The 17919-nt window shown below is 44.4% G+C and overlaps 1 pseudogene; it reads right to left on the bottom strand.

The window, feature by feature from the left end:
- Nucleotides 1-10660: 10660 nt before the first annotated feature.
- LOC138515491 (chromobox protein homolog 3 pseudogene) lies at nt 10661-11346 on the bottom strand (annotated as a pseudogene).
- Nucleotides 11347-17919: the final 6573 nt, after the last annotated feature.

The following is a 17919-nucleotide window of genomic DNA, read 5'->3' as shown; positions in this document are numbered from 1 at the left end:
TTGAGGGGACTGACAGAATTCTGTCACACTGGAGGTTTGGAGGTGTTCCACAATATGTGCCTAAAGCACAGGCCAAAGCGCTTGCATTTCAGCATACAGGGCATGAGACATAGGACTCTACTTGCCGTCTTGGCCCATAACGAGAATCTCGGCCGTGAACAATCTAGGACTAAGGGTAATGTAAGGATGCCTCGCTACACTAAGGCCTTTTCAAAAAGAAGTAAGCAATGGGTGATCAAACCAGTCTATGAGGAAATGGAGTTCGACTTTGTCAAAAGCCTTATTGTTGCTGTATTAGAGAAGCACAGATATGGAATTTTTAACGTTTCTGTGCAGAGCACTGATCCATTGCCACCCAACATTGCCACTGTGCCATGTCCAACCAAAGGAGAGCTGGTTGTGAAGTACAAATCCCGGTTTAAATAATTGTAATACGATTGTCTTTTTGTAAATACATTTTATTGTACAGTGTGCATACAAAGTACGCTAACCCTAACTCCTACCTTCACCATCCTAGGTGCCAAACTACCTGGGAGTCATCTTTGAATTCTCTCTCTATTCACCTCATATTGCCGACCTTGTCTATATGTGTATGTATATATTTTTGTTGATGTAACTATTTTTCGCAATCTCTTATAAATGCTGGGCACTGTTAACCGAGGGGAGGCTTGCGTATTGCAAATAATAAAACAAACAAACAATAAATCTCACTTTCAACTCAACTCCTCGGGTACTTTATACTTTCCCTGACCTTCCCCAAAAAATTAAAAGTCTCAATAGTTATGGTTCTTTGGGGCTTCAAAGCTCGCAGACAACGAGGACAAAATTGGGGCCTTAGAACGCGCCAAGCGAGCCGTTGCAGATGGGTGAGAAGCCAGTTCGCATTTGCACATTGAGGCGCACTACATAGATGGATTCGAAACTTCAAGTTCTCACAGATGGCTTTACTACGGGATGTTGCAAAGAAAGAATGTATGCTAATTTCTAGTGAAGGTCAGCGGCTTTGATTTTCAATTCGCGCCCTGAAGAGGCCCACAACTCGCACTGGCAGTATAAGGTTCTATTGTTTTTTGACCTTGAGAGACAGGGACCATGCAGAAAGAACTTCATTTGAAGGTGGGGTTTGGGGGTGCAATAACGTTTGAGACGATAAGGCAGAAAATTCTTAAACTAGACCGAGTTTCATGTTAGTTCAGTATACGAAAAATCGTTGTCAAGAGCACAGTGGGATTTACGGACTGCATTACACAGAGACACAATGGAAATTGCAAATATAATGTAGGTAACTCTTTAGACGCTTTTATACCGGAATGAAGAAATTAATGAATGGATGCATGAATAAATGAATGAATGAAGAGCTTTGAAAAGGTTTGTGGGATCGTCGTTATAGCGGGCACATGGGCATGCAGGTCCACATTCCACACGCATGTAGACAAAAAGTCGTTTCTCATTGTGTACCAACCTCAATTTATTTCGTTAGTTTTCGCATTGATTTTAGAGCCGAACATACTCCATTGCACTATCCTTGAAAGCAAATAGTTTCAGCTCGGCCGTAATAAATAAAATAAATAATATTAATAAAGATCGGCTGGCGAGACTAATTATAAATTTTATGTTTTCAAAATAGGTACATCCTTCCATTTTGCCCCTGCCACCAGTTTCAGACACCGGCAGACGGTTTTTTCAGCTGCCAGCTGCAGCTTAATGTAAACAACTGCACCATTCTGATGATCTTATGGGACGATCGCCAAGGGCCCATATGCCCTTACACGGTACTAGCGGCTAGAAGCAACATATCAACCTTTACGCTAGCCTAGTGCCTACTTGATGGAACAGCCTTGCGGTTCAACGTGCAACAAAAGTGCCTCTTTGAACGAAAACCAACACCCTGTGTACCATAAATGAACAGCGCGTGACTCACGATAAAATGTTAAGGATTTGCGGATAGAGATAAAAGAAAATAAATGACTTTCGGAGTTCATACGGCAATTGCAGAATATTCTATAAAAATTTAATGTCAAATAAATGTACTTTACCAAATTTACTGTGTTGCTGTTTGATTTTAAAGTACAGTTTCATATTCCGAATTGTGGCGCGCTGTGTTATGAGCTGATCTGTGTTGGTTTCCGGGTTCTGTGTGAAGTCGCGTAGAAGACGACTGGGCGCGTTTGCCTAAGCAGCACAGTAACGTCACGGAGAGAGGCGGGGAATATGAATGTTTTGATAATGTCAGGCTCAGGGTCGGGGGATATGACTTAGTGCCGCAAAAGCAGGTCAGCCAGGGCGATGGGGGAAATGATAGGATTATCACAAAACTGCAGCTCCCTGGTGCCTGTTTTCGCGTGCGTTTAATGGACGAAAACTCGGGTATGGTCCATAGGAAATTTTTCTAAAATCGAGCGACTTAGGCTTAAAAACACATAGCCGACCCGTAGGGGCAATAACATTTTTTGACCGAACCATTCCTTTAATTGGTTTATTTTAAGATGTTTTCAGGATCTTGCATGGTGTCAAAAATATAACCATATTTATGTAGCATCTATTGATCTTTCCTCAGCGTTCGATCTGGTGAATAGAGATTTGGTATGGCACAAACTGGTGAACTGCAGGTTTGCTGAAACTCCTGATTAACCTGCATGAAAATTCTAACATACAAGTCAGATTAGATTACAATGGTAATTTATCTAGAAAGATCTATACCAGTACTGGCCTAAGGCAGGGTTGCATCTGGCAACCTGCCTTTTTAATCTTTATGTATCAGATATCGAGGAAGTTCTGACCAAAGCTGCTTTTGCCTCTCCAAAACGTGCATCTTTTAAATACTGATGGGTTGCCTATGCAGATGACTGTATATTGTTTGACTGCACTCAGCGTAGGCTGCAACAACTAATCAATGCATTTGCACATTACAGGACATTGTATTAACCTGAATCAGGCAAAAATTATGTATTTTACTACCTCTTTACACCCTACACATTTTTATTGTTTTTTAAATAATTCGAAATTGGAGGTAACTTATAATTTGATGTACTTGGACTTGCCTATTTTAGGGAGACCTAGTAAAGGTCACATTGTGGAGTTTTTAAAATCTAAAAAAATAATCTTGGTTAGCCAAATGAGTAAAATGAATTATGAATTTTGAAAATGTTCAGTTTTAGCATTATTCAAATTTTATGAAGGTAAGGTGGTACCAAAAGTGTTATATGGAATTGAAGTGGTGCAAACCTGGGTATTAGAGAAACTGAACTATTTCGAAGAGTGGATGTGGAGGAAAGTGTTGAGGCTTCCCAAAAGATATGAGTTGGGTCTCAAGTCTCTCATGGCTAGAGCCAAGTGGAAGCTGTTATGTCTATTTTGTAAAATCTTGAGTCCCCACAGTAATTCCACATGTATCAATATGGAGCAATTAGTTAAGGATCAGAAAGTTAAAATGGTCTCCAACTTCATAGAGATATGCGCTCCTATACTAAATGAATTGAACCTCAAGTTGGAGGATTTCATGGGAGATGTGGTGCATATCAAATTACTTCTATATTGAGAAGACTGGAGACTAACAATGGAGAGGCTACATAATTATCCTTCCTTGGGCAACTTAATAGGGGAACATAAGAATTTGGGATGTCTACCCCCTATACCTGAAACTTTGTCCCAATTGTAAGACTCGATCTCAGTTGATGAGTATCAGATTTAATATGTGGCCTACAAGAGAAAACTTGGTGAAATGAGGTCAACTGCCCAAAGAACAAGTCTTCTGTAGATTTTGTAGAGATGAGACTACTATTGCAACGCTAAAACATTTAATAATGTCTTGTCCGATTTCAAGTTTTAAACATGCCTTATATCTGAGATGTTTGCTTTACAAAAATGATTTTATTGACTATGAAAGCCTGTGGAATTACTTCTTAAATGGCAATTCTACATCTACTATAATTGCTTTAGTGGGATTTCTTAATAGTTGAAACACTGATTTTAAATTATTGTGAAATATGGTAATTTATCTTAAATGTGCTATTTTACAGTTCATAAGGTTGTCTAAATGCATTATGTTAAATACTATCTTCTCTCTTTTTAGCCTCTCTTTCTTTGTAATGTATTGCAAAGGTGGTTGAACAAGTTTTATTTTTAACCATAAACAAACATTTAAAAAAAAAACTAACTTGAAAACAGAGACCTGTGGTCCCACCCTGGTGGCTATGCGCAGAATCATTACGAAACACATTGTGCAGGGAGATCATTTAATTCTTCAAACAGAACGAAGGCTCTATTGATGATACAGGGATAATTTGGGAGGCATTCAAGGTTACTAGCAGGGGTGTATGCATGGCTACAACATATGGGGTTAGGCAAAGCTCACAAAGTCTCTTAAATAATACAAAACAACATAAACAATAGAGGAGAAAATGGCAATGGGCATTCCCTGTGGAGCTGAGTTAATAAAACAACTTAAGGCACAACAGGAAATGTATTTATTTATTTTATTGGGTATTTATAATGCGCCTATACAGCAAAAGGTGGTACAAGGCGCAACATGGCAAGGAGGTGGGGTGGGGGAGCAGGGATGAGGAAAAACCAAAACTTTCCTACTAGGCTTTGTCATTCAGATTGTGCAATGGCTTTGGAACCTCTAGCTCAAATATTTAGGTACCATTTCTCAGAAGTAGGAATACAGATTGAAGATTGCAATCATATTATCTCGCTATATGCATATGATGTCTTAATATAAATCAGGAACCCTTTATATAGTCCCATTAATGCTAGAAATTCAGATAACTTCAGCACAATATCTGGATTGTAACAGTAAATCGTCTATATTTCCACTGGCAGGAATTAAAAGAAAAAAGAGCAATACATTGCCCGTTTGAGGGATAAGGTGGGAACAAGAATCCTTTAAATATTTGGGCATACATATTTTTCAAACCCTTGAAGAAAAATGTATATAAAATACAGGGAGAACATTAAGCAACTTTGGGTATTCTATACAATTTTGGATAACACTCAGGCTGTCTTTAATGGAGAAGACAGCAATGTTTAAAATGATAATTCTCCCTCAGTTCCTTTACTCGTTTACAAACATTAAAAAATACAAATATTCCATAATAAATCCTTAATATGCTTAATACAAAAATAATAGAATTCCTATAGGCAGATGGCAGACAGTGTCTAGCTCCATCAACACTATGCAGACCTTATCAAGAAGGGGGGGTTGAATTTAGCAGATTTTCAATTTTATTTAATAGTAGCCCTGCTTCAATATGCAACCAAAATAATTGATATAAGTAGGGAAGAAGACGGTACATTATTGGGGAATATCCCAAAGTACAGGAAGGGTTTCAAACTACTTTGGACTCCATGGGCCAAATCGGGGACATGAGTATAGTTTGGGTAGTACAACCGTCTGAAAGAGGACAGTTTCAACATTTCACATATTGGAAGATTATTGTCCTGGGTTGCTGATGGGAACTGATAACATTCTTGAAATAATAATCAAGGATATAGGGCGGTCAAAACTAAAGTAGGATGAATGTATGAGATCTGAGGACTTATTTGAGAATGGCACAGTGTTGACATTCAAACAGTGGGTAAAGAAATATAACATGCCATCATGATCATTCTTAAATCATGCTAGGCTAATTCAAGAGATCAGCAGTCAAGTGGGGGAATATTCCAGAAGAGCCTGAAACAACACCAATTTTAAAATTGATACTGTCAGTGGGACCCAGGAAGTGTTAATTCCCAAATTATACAAGGAACTAATTAATGGGAAAAAAAACCCCAGAACTGAAAATAAGGGAGATATTGGAAAACAATTTAGGCACACCACTGGAAGAGCAGGAATGGACGAAGATCTGCGCCGTTGTGCAAAATCTATCTAGAAACGCTAGATTTAAATTGATCCAATTTAACATCCTACATCAGGTATACTTAACACAAGCAAAATTACATATAATATATCCAACCTTTCCCCAGATGCAAACAAGAAAATGCAGGTTTCTGGCAAATTATATGGGAATGTCAGATAATCCGACTTTTTATAAAAAGTAATTTCAAGAACTAATGCATAACGCATGGATTCTTAAAATGCAGTATATATATTTGTCTACTGGGGATTTTACCTGGTGGAAAAAATAACACAGAATACAATAGCTACTTTATTGATGTTACTTGCCAAAAGGAGGCTAGCTTTTTCTAAAAACATGCCCCAAAGGCCTTTTCATTAATCAATGGGTGATTGGTATACAGAGATGAGCAGTAGCCGAAAAGGAAATCCTGTATAATAATAAAAAAGCTGAAGAAGTCAGCAGTGGAATTAACTGTGGACAATTGCCGAATATAACTTTCACGCCTCGCCGCCGGGGTGGGAAACTTATTCACATGCTGGGATTTTGCAGGTTGCAGATCTTTTTCTTCTTTGATTCCAATTGGAAATGTGCTCAGCGTGAGCACATCTCCCGGCCGGAATAAAAAAAAAGTTATAAAAAATGGCTTCTGCCATAAACATAGAAAAGGGACTATGTCCTTTTCTTTTGGATGACTGCGGCCATTGAAAAGATGTTAAAAAATGGCCACTGTCATCGGAAAAGGGACCTAGTCCCTTTTTGATTTTTATGGTGGTGGGCATTTTTGTTGACTTTTTTTTTTTTACCATAGCGGGCGGTGAATGCAGAATCACACCAGGGAAAGGAGGATTCTGATTGGTCAATCCGCCTTTCCTGGGTTGCGAATGAGTCAATATCATCACAGGACAATAAATCACCCAAGGCCCAACCCTAGAGGAGGTTATTGAAATTCATATATGAAGATGGGAGTTGTTTGACGTAACCCTTTAATTTATGTTGGAGAATTATGGCCGCCTTTTGACATTAAGTGGTCTGTTTACTATGGGAAGGATGGGACCGACCCCTTATCCAGAAGACATTCAGATGGTATTATGTTTAATTTGGAATAAACAGGAATCATGTTGATGTGTAGGCTTTTACTCATGTACATTGTACTGTCACAACCCAAAAATACATTGTTTATGCTATTTGTTTGTTTCGTTGTTTATTCTGTTTGTTTGTTTAAGAACCAAATAAAAAATATTTTTTAAATGTATGTCAAGGATATCCATATTTTTTTATTTTATTAAAATGATATAGTTTATTTCTAAACTTCTCATTTCTCTACATTACATTCCTAAATGTCAGTCTGTACATATAGAAGAAAAAGAAAAAGAAGAGAAGGGAAAAGAGGAGAAAGAGAAAAAAAAACACACACACATTTTCTGTTCCTTTTCTTTTTTGCCTCTTCCTTAGTTCATTACATCCTCTTTGGTAATATTTCTCCAAAATTGAATTATCGTATATTTCAACCTCTTGTTGATTCCTAGCAGTATTTGTTCCCATCTTTCCAAATGTATGTCAAGGATTTCCAAGGGCAGAGTACACAAAGTAAAGACACCATTCATGGTGGGCATTTAGACACTAAGAGGGGCATTGGGTATTGGGTGATCTTTCATGGCCCCTATTGCACCCGCTTTTAAAACTGTTCTCCAGCCTCTCCCCACCCCTAATGATGATGCTGGCACTACCTTTGTATTGCGCATAAGAGGAATAGTATTGCCTTCAAACTCTCCTCATTGTCCTTAGTGATTTGATATAGTGATTTACAACAACATACAAACAACACATAAGCACGCACAACAGAAGATGGTAATCGATCAGACTCGAAAGTCTCACCTAAGCTCAGCGAACGGTGCAACCCGAACTGAAGCTGCAAACAGAACATCATATCTCACTTTACTATTCACACTGCACCCTACTGACTGCTCCCACAGCCTCCCTGTTTCATACCGTCCTTTTTCAGATCCCCCAGAGCGCTAGGGGACCACTCTGGTGGGGAAAGTGCGCGGTACAAGTAACCTTTAACATTAACATAGGTTTTAGGAAATGAAAACCACAAGCCTTCATATCTCCTTTTAAGTATGATGGGGCATGCTGAGAACTGTCACAGGTCACCCTCTACCGTGCACAGGATGTGTGCCTAGCAGAGCCCCCTGAGACTTTCATACATAGGGGCAGCACCTGTCAAGTAAACAATTGTGCTTTTATCAGTTATTGGGCCAGAATCCCTGGTTATTTGGCCTAGATAGCTAACTCTGTGTCTTCAGCAGGCCTGAAACACATAAAATATGAATGCTCATGGCGCTATCCGTAACCCCCAGCCCAGACTCTAACCACCAAACTCCATGATAGAGGTTATCCTTATGCGGCGGTCAGACAAGCCAAGAAACGAGCTTGGAATAATAACTGAGAAGCTTTATTGGAACATACCAGGGAGAAGTGCCCATCTAATAGATTGGTTTTTGTGAATACTTTAACAAACCTTTCTTTCAAAATCAAAACCATGGTGACTAAACATTTGAAAAAGTACTTTGACCAAGGCTTTGAACGACCGCTATTTGCTTTTAAAAATGGGAAGAAGGTACAAGATATGCTAATACATAATGATCTGAAAAACCCTCCCTTAGAGCAACTACTTTACCAGCCTTATGGGGGTTAATCCCTGTGGTAGGCCATTACAAATGCGGGGGGTGTACCATGTGTAAACAGACCGACAATGCAAAAACGATCGATCTTGGCCTCACTGAACCCTGGCTACTGCGTGACTAATTGTAATACAAGTAATGCAATCTATATGCTGGTCTATATGCTGGTATGCCCATTCGGCTTGAGATATATTGGCAAAACCAAGCATAAGTGTAAAATCTGTGTGATTGAACATCAAAGCTGTCTGAAAAATCCAGTAGCGAACGCACCTCTGGTACATCATTTCGCAGAAAGTAAGCATGGTTTTGACGAGTTCCGATGGGTTATACTAATGAAGGTCAGAGGTCTAAACCAGCAACAGGTGGATCATAGATTGTTGAAGATGGAACAGCGCTTAATTTTCAAATTACAAAGTCATGTGACAGGCCTAAATGAATGCATTAAATGGCAGAATGTATAAGATAAATTATGTCTATCAATGCTTGTTCAATGTTTTGCTTGGGTTAATATTGGCAATTAAATATTCAACAAGGCGATATGATCATCAGATGCTTAAATGTATTAATATCACAGGTGGATGCAATTGTTTGGGTGGCCGTCATCAGAACCTGTGCTTGGGGTGTATTGATCTAGCATTTCAACTGTACAGTGGTTTGGAAATGATGCCTGTGAGATGGTTCTTAGATCCATCATTCTGACAATCATGAATATGTAAGGTTTATATTGCGATTAAACATCCTCCATGGTTTGCCGTCCCTGTCCTATTGTCTCCCTTCCCCCTGGGGTACTGAGAAGTCAGGTGGTGGTTGGGATGCGTGCCAGTAACTTAGCGGCTCTGCGCCTCTTTCAATGTGCCTAGAAATTTGTTGATTAATCGTGTTTATTCATGTTTTTTTCTGAATCTCCATGAATGGGATTTCGTTTAGGGTTTACTTTAGTTTGATCTGGCTTAGCCTTAATTGAAAGCCTACTGAGTGTTTATCATCTACGCCTAGCTGGGCATTGTAGTTTGTTCCTTGACTCATTTGCATTTTGGCCGGCGCTGATTTGGCTATGGGACCGCATTGTGCAGGACCCATGCCATGCGTCTGCTAGGGTCACGTGAGGCCTCACACATGATTGCTTTCAAGCCAATGGCTAGACTATATGCAACCGGGCGTCTGGATCGCTGCCGAATACGGGGATCGATTTGCGCACCTATAATGCAGTGACTTGGAGCCATTTTGGAGGAAAGGGTACCCTGACCTGTTGAAAGTTTTTTCTCTCATTCGCTGCCTTTGACTCATTGGTTCCGATTTGGTGTTTGTTTGTTGGATTTTCGAGGCCCAGGGTTCATCACACAGCAAAATGCATGAGGAGCTAATTCGGGCAAAAAAACATAAAAGAACAATATTTTATCGCTAAATAGGTAATCTTGATTTTTCTTTTTCATGAGAAACTCTACAATAGGCTCTATTTGTTATGATTTGAATAAACAAGGATATGCAAGGATGGTTATCTAACCCTGAATAAACAGATCACATTTTAAACAACTAGCATAATAAAGAGGTGTAATCAGGCCCACTCTAGGACCCTGGTGCTTCACCCCACCTGCTTTAGGTATATGAACATGGCATTTGACTCAGCTCCAAAAGGAAACTGTTGGGAAGGGCTTAGACCTATAACAGGACATATATGCTTACAAGGTCCTGTACGGAAAGAATAAAGAAGTTATCACGAGAATAAAGAAGTTATCATGTTTCAATAGTCAATTGGCAATTTTTGTTTTGTTTGTGTGGAATATAAAACAATTTTTATTGAACACTGCTCACCAGTTTACAGTAAACAATATACAGTCGGATAACATTCCACTTACTACATAAACAATGGTCTGCATTAAAACCTCCAGAGTTAGGGAGCAGAAAATGCATGCACATCAATATCAAACACTAAGAAACATCTGTGGGTCCGCTTGTACGTAGAAGATCAGTAGACATGAAACGTAAGGTTTATGAAAGCCTCACTCAAGGAGGGAAAAAAGTGTCCATGGACTGCTGGGACCAAGTAAAGTCAACTGCCAAAAACCTCCTCTGTTCATCTGAATGCCGAAAAATTCTACCAAAGGAAAAATAAAACGAGTTTTTTTAACATTGTTGAATAGATCAAGAGAAACCTCTTTACAGTACATTAAAAAGGTTATTGTACCTCGTCTTCTGGACAAGAGTGCCAAGTTAATCGTTCTTCATAGAAGGGAATCACAACTTGAGGACACTTTACATTGGCTTCTTTTGGTGGTACCAAGTCTGCTTCATCCGAGTCCTTCCATTTCATAAAAACAGTAGTTCTCCACTGCTGTCTGTGGCTCTGATTATTCTCTCGGGGTCGAGGGCACGAGCAAATCCCCTGGGTGTGTCAATGCTTACCGACTCCCTCTTCTTTTTGGTTTTGCTGTCTTCCGATTCACTGTCAGATAACGACTTCCGTATTGCCACCTTTGGCTTTTGTTTTCCAGATTTTTGTGAGTTCAAAAATGCTTCAATGAGCTCAGGGCAGTCTAAGTTCTCTTCTGGTTGCCAGGTGTTGTCAGCATCTGTAAATCCTTTCCACTTCAAGTAATATTCAACTTTTCCATTCACTATACGCCTGTGCAGCACTTTCTTCTCAACAAATTCTTCTAGTTCAGCTTCTTCTACCTTTTTGCCCTTGCCATTCTACTTCTTTCCCATTTTTTGCGATTTAGTCTGCGTCTCGTCGACGCCTTCTGCCCCGTTGGGACCCAGCCTGCCTCTAGACGCTAACCGGGGGGTTCCCTGGCCTGGTGACAGTGCTCACAACACGCTAACAGTGGTTGTTGGGGGCCTGCTCCGGGTCACCGGGTAGGCCCCATACTCGCGTCGGGAACACCCAACGGGGTTCCGTTGTGCGGCGATCACGCCGCAGATAATGCAATGGGGATCACCCCACTGCGCTCCAGGTCACTGAAGCCCACACTGGGCTGGGGGCACCTAGCACACGACAGCCCCTGCTCTGGGGGCACCCAGGCCGGGATCGTCCCCAACAGCCAGGCTCACACGGGCCGCACAAAGTGGAGGTCGCCGTTGCCCAGCAGGGGCGCTGGCCTCGTGGTGGGCTCGGTCCCTGGGCCTACACCACGCGGTGTTGTGCCAGGCAGGCACACAAAGGACGACACCGGAGCTAGGTTGTGGTGTGACTGACGAGCCGGAAACGGCTCGTTACTTTTATTATGTTGACCCATGACAACATCCTGGGAGCTACCATGCTCCCAGGAGGGTTACTATGCAACACCACTCCATTTTTTAATAACAACAAAACAAAGCTTACGCCACTACACACTACTGCTCCTATAACCACTCTACTAATTGTTCACCACTTTATTAACCTGGGTGAGTGGTTCTACTATAACAGAATAACTCTCAGAGGTACTGGCACCATGTTCCGTTGCCCACCAACAGGGCCATTTTACACCAGTCCGTCTCTGCAGGCCCGGAGTGTTCATCGGGATGTTGGTGACAATACCCATCCTCCACACTCGTGGAGTTGCAGAAAAACAGTCTGTGTCCTCAACAACCATTCACAACTGTCACAAAGGGCCGGAAAAGCCGCACCTGGGGATGCCCATGGGCCACATCGGCGAAGTCCAGTCTGGATTGCAGATGCTGTGGCAGGACGTGTGGGCAACAGGGTTAGGAGGGCGCACAAGTGCTCACAAAAGCTGCAACCCTCCCTGTGGAAACACCACATTCACTACCACCAGGCCCGGGTGATACCTGGGGCCCCTGCTGTTCCAGCTCCCTTCACTTCCTTGCTGCTCCGGGGGCCACAGGGCAGTCACCCATTCTTGTTGAGAGCACCTTGGGCCTGCTTGCCCACATGTTCATTTGGAGGCCTCCCCACCATGCTTGACGTTGGTGTTGCTCCCTCTTTTTTCCCTTCTTCTCCCGTGGGCCCAGGTGGTGATGGGCCTGCCTCATTGGTCCATGTGTCGGTGCCCGATGGGAGCAGCAGCGCTGTGGTGGGTGGCCAGAGGTGCCGGCAGGCATGCTGGGGGAGGGACAGGTCACCTTTCAATGTGGCCGACGCCGCGTGTGGCGATTCCCCGTCGTGTGGCTCGTGGGTGGACAGCTTTCCTCCTCCTGGTGGGGAAGACAGCGTCTCCTCCATGTGGCGCCGGCCTCCAGTTTTCCTCCCTTTTTTTTTTGTCGCGGCAGGCCCGTGTTCTTGAGGGGCTGCCGCAGGCTTTTCTGCCTTCTTGCGATTTTTCTTTTTTTTTTTGCAGCGACCGTCGCTGCTTTTCAGTTTTCCCCACCACGGGTGGGGAGGGGCAGGCAGCACCACCTCATCATCGCAGCCGCTTTAGATCTTCTTGGGGGCGGGAGCTCCATCTGCGCCATCCGCTGCTGCGGGAGAGGTCTCCTGCGGGCCCAGTTGAAGTTGGGGCCGCCCCTTCTCTTTTCTTTGTGGTGCATGTCGCCGCTCCTTCCCTCCGCGGCTCGTGGGCAGAGGAGAGGCAGCACCTCCTTATATCCGGCGTGGCTGCCCGCATTTCTGTTTCCTCTGGGGAGAGGTGCAGATCTCCCTTCACGGGGGCAGTGTTGCCAATTTAGCGACCTTCTCGCTATATTTAGCGAGAAAGTACGCCCCCTAGCGATTCTTTCATTAAAAAGCGGCCAGTGAGAAATCTAGCTACTTTTTTCAATTGGTTTGGAGACCCGCTTATTTATGCAAGTTTCCAAACCAACTGAAAAAAGCGTGGTCATTCGCCCATTTTCTAACAGCAGTAATGCAAAAACACACTGAATTTAAAAGGGTGGTGTTTACTCTAACGTTCTAGTGGAACTGTATGTTAAGGGGATGGACCAAAACAAAATAGTTAAAAGGGGAGGGGGCCACAGTAAAAGCCATAAATTGTAGGGGGAAAGAGTAGGTAATTATGCAAATTAGGCAGTGATGTCATCTAGCTACTTCTAGAGACTTTTAGGGGAGCCAATAGCTACTTTCTTCACTCAGAAGTTGGCAACACTGCACGTGGGCCGCCTCAGCTGTACAGCGGCCCAGGCGCCACCCTATGGCTGTGGCGGACGCCGCTCATAGCCCTTTCTTCCATTTACTGCGGCCGAGGCCGCCAGGCATCCTCCCCCTCAGATGAGATAGGGGTGGGCAGCTCACGCGGCCACCGCCGCCTTCACAACGTGGCCGACGCCGCGGGTCAATCCTCCCCCACACGGGCAGAGGAAGCTGCCCCTCCTCCTTTTTGCAGCTGACGACGCAAAGAGACGGTGGGACGTCTCCCGGTGGTGGTGGGGGTCAGACTCCCATCCTCATGCGGCAGACGCCGCCCACCTCAATGTACGGCGGCAGCCGACGCTGCCACCAGTCTCTCCACTCCTTCGCGGGCTGCGTTTCCTTTGTTCTTCCACCTCACAGCAGGGAGGGGCAGGCAGCTCTACTGCCGCCCTGCAGAACGGATGGGCCCCGCTCACTCGCCGCCTCCGTTGTCATGCGGCTGACACCGCACACCATCCCGGGGGCACCAGGTGCCCTGCGTTAGGACACACAGGGCCCTGGGCCACCCCCAGCATTTCCTCTCCATGTGGCCGACGCCACCTTGCACACAGGGCTTCAGCCCTCGTCACCATTGTTGGGGGCCTGCTCCGGGTCACCGGGCAGGCCCCATACTCACTTCGGGAACACCCGACGGGGTTCCGTTGTGTGGCGATCACGCCGTGGATAATGCAGTTGGGATCACCCCACTGCGCTCCAGGTCACTGGAGCCCACACTGGGCTGGGGGCACCCAGCACACGACGGCCCCGGTATCACGCTCACCTGGTCTCCTCGGGGGGTCGCTCAAAGATGCAGGAATGATGACTGCCCTGGCGTTACACGGCTGGATGGAGAGACTTGTACGCGACTTCTCCTTCCCTGTCACTTCCCTGAATGCTTTTGCCTACAAGGTCGAAATAGGATGTTAGCAACGTGAGGAGCGGGGTTGAGTTCCCACCTCCCGTAACCTCCTAATGCCCCCTCACTGCTTCAGCCTCACCTTGGTTTGTTTAGTGGTGGACTCTCCGTCCTGCGATCTCTTGCAGGGGCGCAATATGACCGTCTCTCCCTGGATCAAGTTCCTTCACTGATCCTGTGGGGGTGAAGCGGAGTCTTGAATTGCTTGACTCAGCAGGTAATAGATGCTTGGAATAGTTGCTTGAATGTCTTAATTACCCAAGTTTCAACCTTGTATTCACCTTTCTTTCAGGCGCAGTCTTGAGCAGGTTTTTAATGAAGTTTGGACTCGTCCTTCAACGCTGAGCAGGTTCTATGCGGGTGAGTGTAGCGTTTGTGAGTGGCGCCGAATGTCTCTATAATGGTTTCTTCCTGTGCGCGACTAACCTGTGGTGTTCTTTTCTTTCCTGCAAACAGGTGCAGCGTGGCTCCGGAGCGGCGATCGGAGGAACCGCTGCAGAGGAATCGCAAGGGAAGCGGTCTATGGGTGCGTATCAGCTGTTCTTGCAGATGCTTTCTTTTCTGCAGGTGCGGCGAACTGAAGAGCAGCTGCAGGAGCAGCCGCTCTGATGGAATCCTTCAGGTAAGGTCGAAAACTCAGTATTAATTCCTGTTTCTTTCTTCTCTTCTTTTGTTCTCATGTTCCGATGGATGGAAGTTCCAGAACGGGCGTGGCTGCTGGCGTTCAGGTACTGGAGCTAAGCAGACACGGTGAGCGTTACGCTGCAGGAATGCAGAATAACGCAAAGCGTGTTCTGTCGGTAGGGTGTGCTTTAAATAGCCTTGTAAGTAGTTCCAATAAAATAGTCCCTCCAGCCCCATTCTGCAATCATAGGTAAAGTAGTCCCACAGCCTCACCCAGGATAAGCCAGATGATTCAGCCCCTTTTGACTGGGCTGTATGTAGTCCCATGTAGTGCATTACCAGATGGAAAATCATGAGCCTTGGACAACCCTTTGGGGCTTTATAAGCCCTGATGGGTGTCAGTGACTGGGAAAGGCCCGCCAGCTCCAAGGGTTTTGGCACCCGGCTCTGGGTGCACCCAGGCCGGGATCGTCCCCAAGAGCCATGCTCACATGGCCCACACGAAGTGGAGGTCGGCGTTGCCCAGCAAGGGCGCCGGCCTCGTGGTGGGCCCGGTCCCTGGGCCTACACCATGCGGTGTTGTGCCAGGCAGGCACACAAAGGACGACACCGGAGCCAGGTTATGGTGTGATTAACGAGCCGGAAACGGCTCGTTACTTTTATTATGTTGGTCACCTGGCTACTGCCACGTGACCCATGACAACATCCTGGGAGCTATCATGCTCCCAGGAGGGTTACTATGCAACAGTGGCTCTCGTATACAAACGACCAGTGGCTCTCGGATACAAACGACCAGTGGCTCTCGGATACAAACGACTACAAAATCGGCAATAAAGCGAGAGGAACTGTTGCACATAGACAACCCGGTTTCTTTATGTTGTTTCTAAGCCGCGGCCACCCGCTGACTGACCAATTGGCAATATTTAATTACAAATAAAAATACGAAAATCTAACTTTACAAAATACTTATAATTGGCGATTTTTAAATACAATAATGATGAATAAACATAAGTCTACTAATCCTGAGGCATGGGACCTGTTTAAAAGTGCTCTAATTGATCATTTAGAGCCTCAGAAAGGTGATGATTTGCGCGCGAACGATCACAGGTCACATGACACAGAATCAAAGTTTAAAAGGAATTTCCAAAATGGCGGCGCGCTGGATTTTACAGATGCAGGCCACTATTAAGACTGAACACGAAGGTAAGCTGCTTATATTGGCAACTAGAATGCCAAACTAATCATGTGTGAATGACAATTGATACAAGCAGACAGTCTAATGCATGATATAGACGGCCGCTCCAGCTATACATGTAGTTTTTCTTTTTTTGTTTACTTTATTTAGTACAGTGCAAGACATACATCCTCAGAAACACATTTACACAACAGTATACAGCCTTCAACCTTGAGCATAATTGTAGATATATAATCAAACAATATTAAGCTTAACGTGTATTGTTTTGAACATCAAATCACAACACATTTATTGGGTTGAACTCTGCTTCCGCAGGTATTCTCGAAAAGGCTCCCAAATGTTCTTAGGTCTGCAACTTGGTGTCACCTGGGAAACATAGCCCTCCTCCATTTTATTAGAATAGGTCATTTCTCTAATCCACATTTTAATATCTGGGGCAACCTTCGATTTCCAATGATATAATATACATTGTTTGGCGGTCAAACAACCCAGATTGAAGAGGCGATGTATTTTAACTGTTACCAAGCCTATCGCACCAAACAAGTATTAGGGAGGTAAAAGCGTGGGTGGGACGTCTGCGATTTCATACAAACTATTTGCAACCAGCTGCCAGAACTGGGCTACCTGCGGGCCGTTCCAGTACATGTGATAAGAGTCGGCCACATCAACGCCACATTTCATACAGCCGCCATCAGCGAGAGAGCGAACCTAGCGATTCTTGCAGAGGTATAATGCAGCCTATTTAGTATTTTGAATTGGATCGGCCTGTGTCTGGCGATACCTCCTTGGTTAGGCGACACCAGCGGAGCCACTGAGCATCATCCACTGAGCTTGACACTTTGAGCTAAAATCTGAGCACCCTGACATTTCCTATACAGTCTAGATACCATCGTTCTGGGATTTCCACCAGTAACCACAGTCCCTATTTTTTCACATTCGCTGGGCTCGGCAGGGAACGATGACCATCACCTCTTGACCGCTGCTCTCATCCTGTAGTATTGTAATGATTTAATTGGATTATTACCCAGTTTCTCGGAGAAGTCTGCGCGACTGACAAAGGATCCTTCAGGAAAAAGATTATGCAGTGTCAGTGTTTCCTCGGGGTCCCACCCTCTCTGTATGTCCTAGTCATATGCAGGGGGGAGTCCTGGGCAGTTCCAGAGTGGGAGTGCACCGAAATAGGGGGAAGAGGTATCAAGCCTCTTGAATATTCTGGGCCAAGCGTTCACAGTTGTGCGGACGGGGTCGAATGTGCATGTGTCCACGTGTTGGTTAGCAAGGACAATAGTACTCAAACTCGCAGGGGAGGTGCTGTATTTCTCCATGGCCGTGTGTATCGGCAGTTCTTGTGTAGAGTACCAGTAACCGGCAAATTGTGCTTGTGATACCTTGTAATATAGTTTGAAGTCTGGGGCCTGTAGGCCACCCTGTTGAAACGGCCTGGTCAGTCCCTCCCATCTCATCAGTGGGGTTCCAGTGCCCCATCTAAAGCCGACTGCCAATGATCGTAGTCTATCAAAAAACATGCTACCGGGCCAAGCCGGAATATTAGTAAAGTAATACATTAATTTGGGGACCACAATCATTTTTAATAAGGAGAGTATGCCGTATAGGTA

Source organism: Ambystoma mexicanum, chromosome 6q (assembly GCF_040938575.1).
Source record: "Ambystoma mexicanum isolate Mex_15411 chromosome 6q, UKY_AmexF1_1, whole genome shotgun sequence".
Taxonomy (NCBI): Eukaryota; Metazoa; Chordata; class Amphibia; order Caudata; family Ambystomatidae; genus Ambystoma; species Ambystoma mexicanum.
This window is presented reverse-complemented; position numbering and strand designations above follow the sequence as displayed.